The sequence below is a fragment of the Bos mutus genome, chromosome 8 (assembly GCF_027580195.1).
Source record: "Bos mutus isolate GX-2022 chromosome 8, NWIPB_WYAK_1.1, whole genome shotgun sequence".
NCBI classification, from domain to species: domain Eukaryota; kingdom Metazoa; phylum Chordata; class Mammalia; order Artiodactyla; family Bovidae; genus Bos; species Bos mutus.
In genome coordinates, this window is record NC_091624.1 from 111114517 (window position 1) to 111132134 (window position 17618).

Consider the following 17618-nt stretch of genomic DNA (forward strand, 5'->3'; position numbering starts at 1 on the left):
TAAGTATTTGCAGTTACGAGCTTCCCTGGTGGCTCAGATGGTAAAGCGTCTGCCTGCAATGTGGGAGACCCGGGTTCAATTCTTGGGTTGGGAAGATCTCCTGGAGAAGGAAATGGCAACCCAGTCCAGTATTCTTGCCTGGAGAATCCCATGGACGGAGGAGCCTGGTAGGCTACAGTCCATGGGGTTGCAAAGAGTCGGACACGACGGAACGATTTCACTTTCACTTTTCACTTTTGCGGTTACAAAGAGAAACAAGAATTTCTGAGAAATTATTTTTTGAACACTAAGCTACAAAAAATTAGTTCACATGTGAAGTCAAGTGGGCCTTAGAAAGCATCACTACAAACAAAGCTAGCAGAGGTTATGGAATTCCAGTTGAGCTATTTCAAATCCTGGAAGCTGATGCTGTGAAAGTGCTGCAGTCAATATGCCAGTAAATTTGGAAAACTCAGCAGTGGCCACAGGACTGGAAAAGGTCAGTTTTCATTCCAATTCCAAAGAAAGGCAATGCCAAAGAATGCTCAGACTACCACACAACTGCACTCATCTCACACGCTAGTAAAGCAATGCTCAAAATTCTCCAAGCCAGGCTTCAGCAATATGTGAACCGTGAACTTCCTGATGTTCAAGCTGGTTTTAGAAAAGGCAGAGGAACCAGACATCAAATTGCCAACATCCGCTGGATCATGGGAAAAGCAAGAGAGTTCCAGAAAAACATCTATTTCTGCTTTATTGACTATGCCAAAGCCTTTGACTGTATGGATCACAATAAACCGTGGAAAATTCTGAAAGAGATGGGAATACCAGACCACCTGACCTGCCTCTTGAGAAATTTGTATGAAGGTCAGGAAGCAACGGTTAGAACTGGACATTGAACAACAGACTGGTTCCAAATAGGAAAGGAGTATGTCAAGGCTGTATATTGTCACCCTGCTTATTTAATTTCTATGCAGAGTACATCATGAGAAATGCTGGGCTGGAAGACGCACAAGCTGGAATAAAGATTGCCGGGAGAAGCATCAATAATCTCAGATATGCACATGACACCACTCTTATGGCAGAAAGTGAAGAGGAACTAAAAAGCCTCTTGATGAAAGTGAAAGTGGAGAGTGAAAAAGTCGTCTTAAAGCTCAACATTCAGAAAATGAAGATCGTGGCATGCGGTCCCATCACTTCATGGGAAATAGACGGGGAAACAGTGGAAACACTGTCAGACTTTATTTTTGGGGGCTCCAAAATCACTGCAGATGGTGACTGCAGCCATGAAATTAAAAGACACTTACTCCTTGGAAGGAAGTTATGATCAACCTAGATAGCATATTCAAAAGCAGAGACATTACTTTGCCAACAAAGGTCCACCTAGTCAAGGCTATGGTTTTTCCTGTGATCATGTATGGATGTGAGAGTTGGGCTGTGAAGAAGGCTGAGCGCTGAAGAATTGATGCTTTTGAACTGTGGTGTTGGAGAAGACTCTTCAGAGTCCCTTGGACTGCAAGGAGATCCAACCAGTCCATTCTGAAGGAGATCAGCCCTGGGATTTCTTTGTAAGTATTGATGCTAAAGCTGAAACTCCAGTACTTTCGCCACCTCATGCCAAGAGTTGACTCATTGGAAAAGACTCTGATGCTGGGAGGGATTGGGGGCAGGAGGAGAAGGGGACGACAGAGGATGAGATGGCTGGATGGCATCACTGACTTGATGGACATGAGTCTCAGTGAACTCCAGGTGTTGGTGATGGACAGGCAGGCCTGGCGTGCTGCGATTCATGGGGTCACAAAGAGTAGGACATGAATGAGCGACTGAACTGAACTGAACTGAACGGTGGTGGGAGCAGGGGAACGAGAGTGACATCTGGACTTGTGAAACAGGCTACAACATGAATGAACCTTGAGGACACTATGTTAAGTGAAATAAACCAGTCACACACACTAAAAAACAAATACCTTATGGTTCCACTTATATGAGGTATCTAGAGTAGCTGAACATAGAAACAAAATGTAGAATGGTGGATGACAGATGGAGTATGGTGAAAGAGGAAATTGTTATTTACTGGGTATAGTTTACTTTGCAAGATGAAAATGTTCTGTTAACAATGCAAATATACTTAATACTACGGAACTGTACACTTAAAATTTAATATCTTAATTGTTTTATATTATCTATATTTTACCACAATTAAAGAAAATTTATATGTACATATATATATGCCTGCAATGCGGGAGACTTGGGTTGGATTCCTGGGTCAGGAAGATCCTCTGGAGGAAGAAATGGCAACCCATTCCAGTACTCTTGCCTGGAAAATTCCATGGACGGAGAAGCCTGGTAAGTTATAATCTGTGGGGTTGCAAAGGGTTGGACACGACTGAGTGAGTTCACTTACACACACATATATATGCATGTGAATATTCAAAATCATGTAAGAGACCCCCAAAGAGCATTCTTTTCCTCCTTTGGAGAAGAAGATCTATAAAAGCGGCTGAAACTGAAGGAAAGGGACTCTGTGTTATTAAAGATGATGAGAGGCCCATATAGATTAAGACCTATTTCTTTCAAACATAAACCCCAGATAGAGACATCCAAGAGCAGCCAAAGGTCTAGACTTGTTTTAGAGTTTCCTTTCACACACAGGGTGCTCCAGGGTGCTTTCTACAGGAGTTATTTTTTAACTTAGTGATGATTTTCCTAGGATATTCAAAGTTAACTTGTAAGTAAATCAAAAGCATGGTCCATAGCATTCTGTTTAAAAGACTGTATATTACTCATTATAGGAAAAGAGTAAGCACTCATTTTTTTATTTTTTAATGTGAGGAATTAAGATTGTATGCTTAAGAAGGAAAACAACTTCAACTCTCAGCTCTGTTAATTAAGCCTACTGTGATTCTCTCCTCAGGAGACATACCTAGAGGATTAACATCACTCTGGCTACGCAGGAGTTTGTAAAAAAGTGAAAATGTTTGTCACCCAGTTGTCTTTGACTCTTTGTGACCCCTGGACTGTAGCCCGCTAGGTTCCTCCATCCATGGAATTCTCCAGGCAAGAATACTGGAGTGGCTAGCAATTCCCTTCTGCAGGAGATGTTCCCAACCCAGGGATGAAACCTGTGTCTCCTGTACTGCAGGCAGACTCTTTACCTTCTGACCACAGGAGTTTGTAACTAGTCATCAAAACAATACACAATGCAAAACAAGTACTCCCTGGACTTCATTCAAAGCCAGACACAGCAATCAGCCAATGAATCACTGCACATATAATCCTAAAAGTTACCTAATGAGCTTAACACAAAAAGCCAAAATATCAAATACATGAAAGGCATTATTAAGGGAATTAAATACTTGGACTTAGCACTTCTCTTTTATCTTAATGTTTTATATAACAGTAGAGACTAATAAGAGAGTTAAACAGTAGAGACTAATAGTTCAGTTCAGTTGCTTAGTTGTGTCCGACTCTTTGTGACCCCATGCACTGCAGCACACCAGGCTTCCCTGTCCATCACCAACTCCCAGAGTCTACCCAAACCCATGTCTATTGAGTTGGTGATGCCATCCAGCCATCTCATCCTCTGTCGTCCCCTTCTCCTGCCCCCAATCCTTCCCAGCATTAGGGTCTTTTCCAACAAGTCAACTCTTCGCATGAGGTGGCCCAAGTATTGGAGTTTCAGCTTCAACATCAGTCCTTCCAATGAACACCCAGGACTGATCTCCTTCGGGATGGACTGGTTGGATCTCCTTGCAGTCCAAGGGACTCTCAAGAGTCTTCTCCAACACCACAGTTCAAAAGCATAAATTCTTCAGCACTCAGCTTTCTTCACCGTCCAACCTTCACATCCATACATGACTACTGGAAAAACCACAGCCTTGACTAGACAGACCTTTGTTGGCAAAGTAATGTCTCTGCTTTTAAATATGCTATCTAGGTTGGTCATAATTTTCAATACTAAGACAGTTAATTTTTAGGTAGGTTGATAGAGAGTCCAGGGCCCTTGAGGAAGAGGAGGAGGCAACCCTTTTTTACATTCTTTCCCCTTAGGCCTGTGAGCTGCTATGGCAACAATCTATTTGTCTAAGACTAACTCTAACCCCAGAGCTAATGATTATACAACAAAACAATGTACCTATTCAGAAACCTATTTTTCTTCAAAAACCTATGCCCTTGATTATATGGATACAATATATCCCAACCAAAGACATCTTGTTCAGAGACCTGTTCCCCTTGGTTAATCTTGTTTTGATGTTATCTCAAGATGTATGTTGAGGGAGAGGAGCCTGGTAAAACTTTCACTGCCTTGAGGTATATATACCTTGAGGTATATATAATATCCCACTAAAGCAGCAAGGGTGGGTATACTCCTATCCCCTTCCAGTGCCTTTCACTGAAAGCTCTTCTCTATTCTTTCACTTTAATAAAATCTCTGCTACACAAAGCTCTGAATGACTGAGGCTACGTCTTTGGTCCCAGAGTGAATTCTTCTCCTTCGGAGACCTTCTCCTTCGAATTCAACACACCATTCACCGTAAGCTATCGCTAATGAGTTAATTATCTTTCTGCATTCCTTTTTATGGAATAGACATACATAAAAACCTTACAACTGTTACATGAACATACAAAAGTCATAAAACATTAAAGTAAGGGAATATATTAATTAATATATGTTCTACTTTCCATAGGCAATCACGATGCTAGAAATGCGTCAATATTTTTACACATGTACATTATAGGTAAAAACATTCTTTTATATAAATGGTAACAGAAAATGTATCTTCTTTCTTTTTTATGAATACCTTAACCTATTTTCCCATGTCACTGTATACAAATTCTTGTTCTCTGTAGCTGATACACTGTATTCCACTGTATGAAAATACCATTATTTTACCCATTCCATGTTGATGGATATCAATGGAGTTTTGTCTTTTTTAATGTTGTTGAAATAATAATTTTTATTTTAAAACATTTTAAAGATAATTTTAAAGATACAGAAACCAGTAGAGTCTTTGTATATCCCTTACGAGTGTCCCCAAATGTTAACATATTAAATAACTATGGTATATTATTCAAATCTGGAGGCAAACATCACTATGCTACTTTAGCTAATTCATGAATCTTATGTGAATTCACTTTTTCCCCACTAATTTATTTTTCCTAGTTTAGGGTCTAATCAGCGATTTCACACTGCATTTTCTCATGTTTCCTTAGACTCATATTTATGAGTTTAAAACTCTAAACTCATGTTTAGACTCATGAGAACTGGTTCTCATGTTTCCTTAGACTTTTCCAACCTGAGATGATTCCTAAGATTTTTATTTTATATTTTCATGATCTTAACACTTTCAAGAAGTACTGGTATATACGTAGCAGTTATTTTGTAGAATGCCCTTCAATTTGAATTCGTCTAATGTTCTCTCATGATTTGGTTAGTGATAATCACTAAAAATGTTTCAGTTCAGTTCAGTTCAGTCGCTCAGTCGTGTCTGACTCTTTGCAACCCCATGAATTGCAGCACGCCAGGCCTGCCTGTCCATCACCAACTCCCGGAGTTCACTGAGACTCATGTCCATCAAGTAAGTGATGCCATCCGGCCATCTCATCCCCTGTCGTCCCCTTCTCCTCCTGCCCCCAATCCCTCCCAGCATCAGAGTCTTTTCCAATGAGTCAACTCTTGGCATGAGGTGGCCAAAGTACTGGAGTTTCAGCTTTAGCATCATTCCTTCCAAAGAAATCCCAGGGCTGATCTCCTTCAGAATGGACTGGTTGGATCTCCTTGCAGTCCAAGGGACTCTCAACAGTCTTCTCCAGCACCACAGTTCAAAAGCATCAATTCTTCGGCACTCAGCTTTCTTCACAGTCCAACTCTCACATCCATACATGACCACTGGAAAAAACATAGCCTTGACTAGACAGACCTTTGTTGGCAAAGTAATGTCTCTGCTTTTGAATATGCTATCTAGGTTGGTCATAACTTTTCTTCCAAGGAGTAAGCGTCTTTTAATTTCATGGCTGCAGTCACCATCTGCAGTGATTTTGGAGCCCCCCCAAAAAAAGTCTGACACTGTTTCCACTGTTTCCCCATCTGTTTGCCATGAAGTGATGGGACCAGATGCCCAAGTGATCTTCGTTTTCTGAACGTTGAGTTTTAAGCCAACTTTTTCACTCTCCACTTTCACCTTCATCAAGAGGCTTTTAGTTCCTCTTCACTTTCTGCCGTAAGGGTGGTGTCATCTGCATATCTGAGGTTATTGATATTTCTCCCGGCAATCTTGATTCCAGCTTGTTGCTTCTTCCAGCCCAGCGTTTCTCATGATGTACTCTGCATATAAATTAAATAAGCAGGGTGACAATACACAGCCTTGACGTACGTACTCCTTTTTCTATTTGGAACTAGTCTGTTGTTCCATGTCCAGTTCTAACTGTTGCTTCCTGACCTTCATACAAATTTCTCAAGAGGCAGGTCAGGTGGTCTGGTATTCCCATCTCTTTCAGAATTTTCCACAGTTTATTGTGATCCATACAGTCAAAGGCTTTGGCATAGTCAATAAAGCAGAAATAGATGTTTTTCTGGAACTCTCTTGCTTTTCCCATGATCCAGTGGATGTTGGTAAATTGATCTCTGGTTCCTCTGCCTTTTCTAAAACCAGCTTGAACATCTGGAAGTTCATGGTTCATGTATTGCTGAAGCCTGGCTTGGAGAATTTTGAGCATTGCTTTACTAGCGTGTGAGATGAGTGCAACTGTGTGGTAGTCTGAGCATTCTTTGGCATGGCCTCTCTTTGGGATTGGAATGAAAACTGACCTTTTCCAGTGCTGTGGCCTCTGCTGAGTTTTCCAAATTTGCTGGCATATTGAGTGCAGCACTTTCACAGCATCATCTTTCAGGATTTGAAATAGCTCAACTGGAATTTCATCACCTCCAGTAGCTTTGCTCGTAGTGATGCTTTCTAAGGCCCACTTGACTTTACATTCCAGGATATCTGGCTCTAGGTGAGTGATCATACCATCATGATTATTTGGGTTGTGAAGATCTTTTTTGTATAGTTCTTCTGTGTATTCTTGCCACCTCTTCTTAATATCTTCTGCTTCTGTTAGGTCCATACAATTTCTGTCCTTTATTGAGCCCATCTTTGCATGAAATGTTCCCTTGGTATCTCTAATTTTCTTGAGGAGGTCTCTAGTCTTTCCCATTCTGTTGTTTTCCTCTATTTCTTTGCATTGATCGCAGAGGAAGGCTTTTTTTCTCTCTTCTTGCTTTTCTTTGGAACTCTGCATTCAGATGCTTACATCTTTCCTTTTCTCCTTTGCTTTTTGCTTCTCATAAAATTCACCTCTCCATATATTCACAAAGTTTTAAAACTATTACCCAAAAAGAAGTCCCATACCCCATTTTCTCCTCACCCCATCCCCTAGTAACAATCTAACTTCTAAATCTGTCTCTACAGATTTGCCTACTCTAGAATCATATATAAATAGAATTCACAAATGGAATCATACAACATGTGGCTTATTGTGTCTTGCTGTTTCCATCCAGCATAATATTTTCAAAGTTCATCATTGTTCATTATTCAATTCTATGGTCAAATAATATTCCATTATGTGAATGTACTGCATTCTGCTTATTCATTTATCAGTTTAATAGACACGAGTTCTTTCTACCTTTGGCTATTACAAATAATGCTAGTATAAACACTGATGTACACATTTTTGTAGAACATAATTCTCTTGGCTATGCATTAAGGAGTAGAACTGCTGGGACAATTAATGTCCTTTTATATATACAAATGTACAGTATTCTAGGATAAATTCCTGAAAGTGGAATTGTAGGGGCAAAAGTTAAACACACTTTAAGTTATAATCAATAAGAAATATTATAATAAAAAAGCAATATAAACTGTGAGTGAAAAAAAAAAAAAACACTTCAGATTACATGAGCTAATCAACAAATGTCTCTAACACACACGATGCTTCTTTAAAAAAAAAATCAAGGAAGACTAAAAACCCAACAGTAAGATGGGCAAAAGACAAACTTTTCATAGAATAAGGTATTGTATCAAATAGCCCTTCAACAACTTCATTCATAATAAGAAAACTGCAAATTGAGCTTTACTCAGATAATGTCTCATTGTCAGATCAGGCAATCTTCCAAAGTTTGACAATATTCCCTCATATTGCTAACCGCATGAAAAATCATACAATGTGGCAACATCTAGCAAAATTACTTACATATTTATCCTTCAAAGCAACAATTCCACTTTAGGGATCTGTGCCAAAGACAAAACAGGAATAATATGAGGTGTCATATAGACAGGGCTCTGCAACACTTCAATAGGGTTTCCCCCTCAAGGGACTCAGTTCATCCAGTAAAGTACTACCAGAATAGTCTATAGTAAATCCACACACTAGAGTATTATACAGTGATAACATATTGCTTCGTAGCAATGATCAGAATATGTTGTTAAGTAAAAAAAGCAAGGCACGTACACTACTTTTTAATCCAAGAGATCAAATACTATTAATACCTATGCACACACATACATTTGGTTATAATAAAATACAAAACATAGGTGGAAGGAAGCATCCAAAGCAGTATCCAAAGAAAATCAGTTACATACATGAGAAGGAGGGAGAGAAATGGGAGTGACAGATGGAGTAAGATTTCACATCTTGTTTTATATATTTGCTTTTGCAACAAAGGATTATAGATGCTTTGAAAGTGAAAGTCACTCAGTTATGTCCTACTCTTTGTGATCCCATGCAGCCCGCCAGGCTCCTCTGTCCCTGGAATTCTCCAGGCAAGAATACTGGAGTGGGTAGCCATTCCCTTCTCCAGGAGATCTTCTCAACGCAGGGATCGAACCTGTGTCTCCTGCACTGCAGGCAGATTCTTTACCATCTGAACCTAAAACATAATTAAATCCAAATGAAATAAATCAACCTGTGTATCAAGGTGTTGTTTAGTTGCTTTTTAAAATACAGAATTTGAATGCACGTCCTAAGGATCCAAAAAATTAGAAAAACACACACACACACACACACACACACAAAAAGTAAGCTGTTTTAAAGTAATCCTGTTGATACTAGAAACACTTTTATTTTCTGAAACTTCAAATGCATCTAATAGCACAGTAAATAAGTTACCATGCTATTATCTCTATGAACAAAGATTTTCATTGTTTCAGAGAAAAAGATACAAATGTAAAATGAAAGAAGTAAAAACTTGAAATCTTAAATTTGATTTAAAAATATTAATATAGATTGTGGTATAATTACCTTAAAGGAAAATAGGATTTCCTAATTCTATTCACTGAAAAAGTGTACAAAAAATGAGCCACCTAACAGGAGTGAACACCTCCTAGAGCACAGATTGTGGTCTTGAAACATCATTTCCCACTAAAAGAAAATTGAAATTTTTGACAATAAGTTGACTAAAGGTTTTCGGTCAAAAAATGTACACGATCTTGGAACATATTTTGCCAAAAGCAAAGATGCTATAGACAACTATGGTCATATCAAAAGGATTCAGGAACCAATCTAAAGGGACCCCCAGTGGGGAAGGACTGAGTAAGAAGGGCAATATCTGCATGAATTGAAATGTAAGATCTTTGGTGGATGTTAGAAAACTAAGCTATTATTCTGAAAACTGGTAAATGTGTGAAAGAATGAGAGAGAAGCATGTATTCCCCTTTTCTACATCTCAGGATAACCAAACACTGATTAGCTAAAGTTCTTTTTAAGAATTTTGATAATGAATGAAAAAGGAATGATTAACTTATTATCTTCACACTTTGTAAGCTCAATGAAATAGTAAGTCCAGGCAATTAACTATTAATGGGCTTAAAGTCATTACGTCCCTTCATGAATCATAGCCTTGTCATGGCAATGGGGCATATGTCATGCAAGGCCACACAAAATGGATGGGTCATAGTGGAGAGTTCTGACAAAATGTGGTCCACTGGAGGAGGGAATGGCAAGCCATTCCAGTATTCTTGCCATGAGAACTCCATGAACAATATAAGGCAAAAAGATATGGCACCAGATGATGAGCCCGCCAGGTCAGACTGTGTCCAATATATTACTGGAGAAGGAAATGGCAACCCAATCCAGTACTCTTGCCTAAAAAATTCCATGGATGGAGGAGCCTGGTGGGCTAGTCCATGGGGTCACGAAGAGTAGGACACGACTGAGCGACTTCATGATACTACTGGCAAAGAGTGGAAGACAATTACAAATAGCTCCAAAAAGAATGAAGTAGCTGGGCCAAAGCAGAAATAATGCTCAGCTGTGATGGTGGCTGGTGGTGAAAGTAAACTCTGATGCTATAAAGAACAGTACTGCATAGTTGGGGAAAGAGCAAAGTAGCCAGGATGGTGTGGTCAGGCTCTCTCGCCCCATGCTCTGTAAACAATGACCCTGCACAATTATGGAACATCTGAGATCACTTACAGTGCTGCACATGTGCATCACGAGGTACTTGCTTGGTCATGGGCTACTCTGTGAGGTACACCAGTAAAAACTTCACTTGGAAAAGCCCTGAAGGGTTGTGTGTGGTTATGTTGTGTTCTGTCTAATGCTATGGCCGCTGCACCAGCCAGGAGAGAATAAATGTATCTGCAGTTCCCATGGAACCTAGCATTTTTTTCCAGCCTCTTAGCTCGCACCTTGCCTGCCATGGGTTCAGCGAACAATGCAGACAGATGAACAGGATGAGCAAGACCACTGGCACTGTGAGCGGGGATCAGCAGCACACAGAGGAACCTGGAATATTAGGTTAGTCAACAAGAGTCCAAAATGCAGTACTTGGGTGCAATCTCAAAAATAACAGAATTGTCTCAGTTCATTTCCAAGGCAAACCATTCAACATCACAGTAATCCAAGTCTGTGCCCCAACCAAGGATGCTGAAGTTAAAACTAAATGGTTCTATGAACACCTATAAGACCTTCTAGAACTAACACTGAAGAAGATGTCCTTTTCATTATAAGGGATTGGAATGCAAAAATAGGAACTCAAGAGATACCCAGAATTGTAAGCAAGTTTGGCCTTGGAGTACAAAATGAAGAAGGGCAGAGGCTAACAGATTTTTGTCAAGAGAACACACTGATCATAACAAACACCTCTTCCAACAACACGAGATACAATCCTACACAAGGACACCACCAAATGGTCAACACCGAAATCAGACTGATTATATTCTTTACAGCCAAAGATGGAGAAGCTCTTACAGTCAGCAAAAACAAGGCCTGGAGCTGACTGTGGCTCAGATCTTAAATTGAAGAAAGTAGGGAAAACCAGTAGGCCATTCAGGTACAACCTAAATCAAATTCTTTATGATTATACATGGAAGTGATGAATAAAAGGATGAGCCCTGGTGACCAGGGTACATTAAGAACTATGGACAGATTCATAATATTGTACAGGAGTCACTGACCAAAACATCCCAAAGAAAAAGAAATGAAAGAAGGCAAAGTGGTTATCTGAGGAGGCTTTACAAATAGCTGAGGAAAGAAGAGAAGTAAAAAAGCAAGGGAGAAAAGGAAAGATATATCCAACTGAACAGAGTTCTAGACAACACCAAGGAGAGATAACAAGGACTTCTCACAGGAACAGTGCAAAGAATAGAGGAAAATGATAGAATGGGAAAGACTAGATACCTCTTCAAGAAAACTGGAGTTATCAAGCGAATAGTACATGCAAGGGTGGGTATGATAAAGGATAGAAACAGTAAGGAACTAACAGAAGCATAAGAGATTAAAAAGAGATGGCAAGAATACACAGAGAGTGAAAGTGAAGTTGCTCAGTCGTGTCCAACACTTTGCGACCTCATGGACTGTAGCCTACCAGGCTCCTCTGTCCATGGGATTTTCCAGGCAATAGTACTGGAGTGGATTGCCATTTCCTTCTCCAGCAGATCTTCCCAACCCAGGGATGGAACCCAGGTCTCCCGCATTGTAGTCAGACGCTTTACCATCTAAGCCACCAGGGAAGCAATTCAGGTGATATTTAAAGACCTGTTTACACAAAATATAGGTGAAAAAGAGATAATGTTTCAAGAACAACATGGCAGAGGAGTAGGGGGGCATGGAGTACATCTCTCTCCATGGATACATCAGGAATACACATTCGACACAGAAGTGCATGCAGCACACCAGCTGAGAGGGGACAGGGGTACCTGACCAGCAGAAAATAATATATAGAACTATGCGAAACTTGGTAGAATGAATGAACTAGGGGGGAAAAAAGGAGTGTTAGTAAACAGTAAAACTGGACCTGCCTTCATCGGGTGGGGGAACTGAAGCAGGGATCTGAACACCACATTGGGGTAACTGTCTGAGTCAGAGAAGAAACATTTAAGGCTGAGAGTGAAAACCTGATCTGTGGCAGCCTAAATGGAATGAGAATCAGGACAGTCCTTGCCACAGCCATACATACCCTGGACAGGGACGCAGGTGCCCTAGAAGATACAGCGGCTGGGGGCTGGAATTTAGGGATTGTGGAGCAATCCCAGGGCGAGGCCTGCTGTTGACTGCGCAGAGATGGATAGAGGGGATGTGAGGGAGGAGACTGTGGTGGGACATGCGTGCAGAGGAAAGCAAGGCAGCCATGGGAGAAAGGCAATACTGCTGAGTCACGCGTTGGGCGTGCAGCCATCACCATAGCCTCTCTCTCTCCAAACGCCAGCATCGGTAGCTGAACAACATAAAGGCTGGCCCATCAACTGCCTGAGAGGGCGAACCACAGAGTAGGACCCCACCCAGCGTGCCCCATTAAGTACCTGATGTGTCAATCTACAGAGCAGGACTCCAGCCAGGGGACCCCTCTATGTGCCTGACATGACAAAAAACAGAAAAGGATCCCCAGCAAAGGAGCCCTCTAATTACCTGAACAGGCAGGGCTGCAGAGAAAGACTAGCCAAAGAGGCCTTCTGATCACCAGCTACCAAAGGCTCGAAAAAACACTCTGATAGAGCCATAACTCCTGAGGCAGAGGCAGTCCTTTCCAAGCACACTTGGAACAGCCAGGGTCCCTGTGACCCAGGCAGCTATGCCACCTTCATGCTCAACCTTCGATGAGCCAAAGCTGCCACATGCAAAAATACTCTGACATCTATGCAAGCGAGGTCGCTTCTGTTGTGTCCAACTCTTTGCAACCCTGTGAACAGTGGACTGCCAGGCTTCTCTGTCAGGAGAGTTCTCCAGGCAAGAATACTGGAGTGTACAGGCCAAAACTGGTTGCCATACCCTTCTAGAACACTATATTTCCTGCTGCGCTAGCCACCAACCCCGCTGAGTGCCTGGTGCTGCCAGAACCCCTGCAAACCAAGCACCTGCACCACCTTCATACCTGGCTTTCACTGGGGCAGATGCAAGTCCTCCAGGGCAGCCTCAGGAGCAAAACCCAGTGGATGATCCACATGCAGAGGTGGAAATAAAACCACAGTTGAAACCCAGGTGCACTGTGGCTAAGAAAGAAGACCCAAAACCTTCCCACCAGCTGTACAAATTACAGATAAATCCACATGATCAACTAGGCAGATTCTGTGTCTGTGTTATAAAAGGACATTGAGAGCTCCCACCAAAGAAAAAACACACTAGTTCTGATAGCTGTGGACATTATTGGCAAGAACACATAGGGGCAGGGCCAGATTAGAATCTGAGCTGCCCCCACAGCAGGTCCAGAGATCAGCACAGGGCATCCTAGGGAGGTGAGATGGACGTGACTCCCAGCAAGGGAAAGGACTCTGACAGCAGTGACTCTAGAAATGTATTTATTATTCTTATGTTTTGACTTGTTCCATAGTTTCTTTTGGATTTTTTCTTCTCTTTTTTCTTTTCTCCCCCCCTCTGTTGTAGTTGTTGATTTATTGGCATGATGAAATCTAATCAAGTGTTTGAGTTTTTGTTGTTGTTAAATTACTTTTTAGTGTTATAAACCTCTGCCTCTACATTGGGCTTTTGTAGTTCTGTGGAGTTTCAGTTTTTCTTTTTTATTTTCTTTCCTCTTTTTTAAATTTTAACTTTTAACTTTTTAAAACCTATTGTTATTTTTTTCTACATTTCTTTGCTTGCTTTTCCTACTAATCTTTTCCTCTTGCAGTTATTCTTTACTGTATACAACCATTCTTAACCTACCTCTATTTAACTTTGCATGTCTACTCTTTTCTTTTCTTTCTTTCCTTTTCCCTGAACATATTTGTTAGTTTTGTTTTCATTGCTTTATTCCTAACTTGGCACCTTGCTTTAGTTTTGTTTTCCAGTTTGTGCTTAGTTAGTTTTATTCTTAACTGGTAGACAAAATTTTTGGTTTCCTTTGTTCACTGGCTCAATTTATTGTACTTTATTTTTGTTGGACTGTTTTAATTTTGCTTTTGAATGTGTATGTTTCTATTCCATTATTTTAATTTTTATTCGCCTGATTTGCAACTGCCATTTGTCTGGGGTTCATCTTCGGTTTTTCATCTTTGGGTATTTGTTTTAATCTCACTTAATGCCATAACAAACCACTTGTGGAATCTTCATTCCTGACCAAGGATCAAGCCCTGAGCCTTTGGAGTGGGAGCACTGATTCCAAGACCCTAGACTACCAGAGAACTAACCCTAAGTATCAAATAGTGAGAACTCAAACAAAGGAAACCACCTGAATACAAGACTTGGCATCACCCAAACACCATACAGGATGCCTCTTCCAAAAAACAAGCAAAACAAAACTACAAACCCAATAATCAGCAGACAGGATTACCACCTCACTCAGCCTTGTCCATCAGAGGAAAAACAAGACAAAAGAAAACAAAACAAACAAAAAACTCAGCACAAATCTCACACTACATGACGCTTACACAACCCAATGGACCAAACTGAGGAGGGTAGAAATCAAAAGGAAGAAAAAATTCAACCTTGAAGCCTGGAAAAAGGAGACCTCAAACACAGGAAGTTTTAAAAAAAATAATGAAAAGGCAGAGAAATATTGCACAAATGAAGGAACAAACTAGAAACACAGAAGTCCAAATAAATGAAGAGGAAATAGGCAAGCTACCTAAAAAAGAATTCAGAGTAATGATAGTAGAGATGATTAAAAACCTTGAAAATAGAATGGAGAAAATACAACAATCAATTAACAAAGACCTAGAAAAATTAAAGAACAAACAACACAATTACTAAAATTAAAAATACACTATAAGACATCAATAACAGAATATCTGAAGCAGAAGAACAAATCAGTGACTGGAACATAAAATGGTGGAAATAACTTCTGAAGAGCAGAATAAAATAAAAAGAATGAAAAGAACTGAGGATAGTCTCAGAGATCTCTGGGACCATATTAAACACACCAACATTTGAAAAGAGGGGTCCCAGAAGAAGAGAAAAGAAAGGGTATGAGAAAATTTTTGAAGGGATTATAGTTGAAAATTTCCCCAACACGGAAAAGTGAAATAGTCAATCAAATCCAAGAGGCACAAGGAGTCCCATACAGGATAAACACAAGGAGAAACACGCCAAGACACATACTAATCAAACTAACAAAGATTAAACACAAAGAAAGAATTTATTAAAAGCAGCAAGGAAAAAGTAACAAGTAACATACAAGGTAAACCCCATATGTTTAACAGCTGATCTTTCAGCAGAAACTGTGGGCCAGAAGAGAATGGTAAGATATATTTAAAGTACTGAAATTCCCTTTTAAATCTACCACCAAGATTACTCTACCCAGCAAAGATCTCATTCAAAATTCATGGAGAAATCAAAAGCTTTGAGGACAAGCAAAAGTTAAGAGAATTCAGTACCACCAAACCAGCTTTAAAACAAATATTAAAGGGACTTGTATAGTCAATAAATACAAAAGAAGAAAACAATTTACAAGATCAAGCCCAAACAATTAAAAAAATGGAAATAGGAATATCAATAACTACCTTAAATGTAAATGAATTAAATGCTCCAACCAAAAGAATCAGACTGGCTGAATGAATATAAAAACAAGACCCATATATATGCTGTCTATAAGAAACCCACTTCAGACCTAAAGACATATATAGACTGAAAGTGAGAGGATGGAAAAATACATTCCATGCAATTGGAAAGCAAAAGAAAGCTGGAGTGGCAATCCTCATATCAGACAAAATAGACCTTAAAATAAAGACTATTACAAGAGGTTAGGAACACTACATAATGAACAAGAGATCAATCCAAGAGGAAGACATAACAATTGTTAATATCTATCCACCCAACATAGGAGCACCTCAACATGTAAGACAAACAATAAGAGACATAAAAGGAGAAATTGACAGTAACACAATAATAGTAGGAGACTTTAACACCCCACTCACACCAATGAACTGGACAGATCATCAAAACAGAAAATTAATAAGGAACCACAAGTCTTAAATGATACATTAGATGAGATGGATCTCATTGATATCATCAGGACATTCCATCCAAATACAGAATACACATTCTTCTCAAGTGCACATGGAATATTCTCCAGGATAGACCACATCTTGGGTCACAAATCAAACATCAGTAAATTTAAGAAAATTGAAATCATATCAAGCATCTTTTCCGACTACAATGCTAAGAGACTAGATATCAATTACAAGAAAAAAAAAAAACTGTAAAAAACATAAACCCATGGAGATTAAACAACATGTTTCTAAATAACCAACAGGTTAATAAAGAAATCAAAAGGGAAATCAAAAAATTTCTAGAAATAAATGACAATGAAAACAAGACAACTCAAACCTACAGGATGTAGCAAAAACAGTTCTTAGAGGGAAGTTTACAGCAATACAATCCTACCTAAAGAAATAAGAAAAACATCAAAGAGACAATGTAAGTTTACACCTAAAACAACTGGAAAAAGAACAAACCACACACCCCCCTCCATCCTGCAAAATTAGCAGAAGGAAACAAATCATAAACATCAGAGCAGAAATAATTGAAAATGAAAGAAACAATAGTAAAGATTAATAAAACTTAAAACTGGTTCTTTGAGAAGATAAACAAAATCGACAAACCTTCAACCAGACTAATCAAGAAAAAAAGAGACTAATCAAATCAACAAAATCAGAAATGAAAAAGGAGACGTTACAACAGACAATGCAGAAATACAAAGAAGTCTAAGAGATCATTATGAACAAACACACAGCAATAAAATGGACAACGTGGAAGAAATGGACAGATCCTTAGAAAAATTTAACCTTCCAAGACTGAACCAGGAAGAAATGGAAATGATAAACAAAGCAATTACAAGCACTGAAATTGAAACTGTGACGAAAAATCTCCCCCAAAAAAACAGAAGCCCAGGACCAGAATCACAGGAGAATTCTATCATTTAAAAAAGAGCTAATGCCTATCCTTCTAAAACTCTTTAAAAAAACTGCAGAGGAAGGAACACTTCCAAACTCATTCTATGAGGCTACCATCACCCTGATATCAAAACCAGACAAAGACAACACACAAAAAAGAAAACTACAGGCCAATATCACTGATGAACATAGAAACAAAAATCCTCAAGAGAATTTTAGCAAACAGAATTCAACAAGATATCAAAAAGCTTATAAACCAGATCAAGTTGGGTTTATTCCAGAAATGCAAAAAATATATGCAATATACGCAAATCAATCAATGTGATGCACCATATT

The 17618-nt window shown here is 39.4% G+C and overlaps 1 protein-coding gene and 1 long non-coding RNA gene across 6 annotated transcripts in view; both read right to left on the reverse strand.

Annotated features, from left to right (window-relative positions):
- MFSD14B (major facilitator superfamily domain containing 14B) overlaps positions 1-17618 on the reverse strand; it is a 132367-nt gene that overhangs the window by 89482 nt on the left and 25267 nt on the right. The gene's annotated exons all lie outside the window — the stretch shown is intronic.
- The window catches only part of LOC138988932 (uncharacterized), a 33967-nt gene that overhangs the window by 2417 nt on the left and 13932 nt on the right, over positions 1-17618 (reverse strand). Inside the window, exons 2-3 of the long non-coding RNA XR_011465208.1 lie at positions 8728-8887; positions 8212-8249 (exon numbers count right to left, since the gene is read on the reverse strand). This is a non-coding gene — a long non-coding RNA (uncharacterized lncRNA). The remainder of the gene's footprint in view (positions 1-8211; positions 8250-8727; positions 8888-17618) is intronic.